Source organism: Priapulus caudatus, unplaced genomic scaffold (assembly GCF_000485595.1).
Source record: "Priapulus caudatus unplaced genomic scaffold, Priapulus_caudatus-5.0.1 Scaffold1798, whole genome shotgun sequence".
NCBI lineage: Eukaryota > Metazoa > Priapulida > Priapulimorpha > Priapulimorphida > Priapulidae > Priapulus > Priapulus caudatus.
This window is the reverse complement of record NW_014578859.1, coordinates 1-724: the sequence shown is the minus strand read 5'-3', so window position 1 is coordinate 724 and position 724 is coordinate 1.

Here is a 724-nt window from a genome sequence, read left to right as displayed (position 1 = left end):
CGCACACGCACACGTACACGTACACGTACACGTACACGCACACGCACGCGCAAACGCACGCACGCACGCACGCACGCACACACACACGCACGCACGCGCACACGCACACGCACGCGCACGCACGCACGCACGCACGCACACGCGCACACACACGCATATAGGAAATAATAGATGAAGTTGAAAATTGATATCGCGCTGATGTGAGTAACGTTGACTCTAAGTCCTATTGATTCCGGACATCGACAAGGGAAGAGGAGGAAGGAAGGAAGGAATGCCCTGTAGCCGAAGCCGTGCAGACTCTCTCAAAATCCTAACTATTATCAAGATTAACCAACGTGCACTCTCTCACTCTCTCNGCTCTGCGGCACTTGTTATCGTTTTCCGCGTTTCGGACGTTTTCTAAACGTTTTTTTTTAATCATAATTCTCCCGATAATATAATTCTCTCGAGTTTCCAGTATTTTCCCCGCGTTTCTAGTGCTTTCCGCGCGTTCTTACCGCTGTGGAGTGTCCACAACTGCGTCTCCCGGGTGCAAGCCGCTGCTGCTGCAGTATTTCTCAGCAATATTTCTCAGCTAACATCAGCTAACATCAGCTAACATCAGCTCCTTGCTGAATCACTCGCTATTAGAATGAGTTAACAACTCTAACTACGTTATTGCTCAGGCCTCTCCTGTTACAGTGTCTGATAAAGGTGTCAGTTATCATATATACTGTGTGTATAA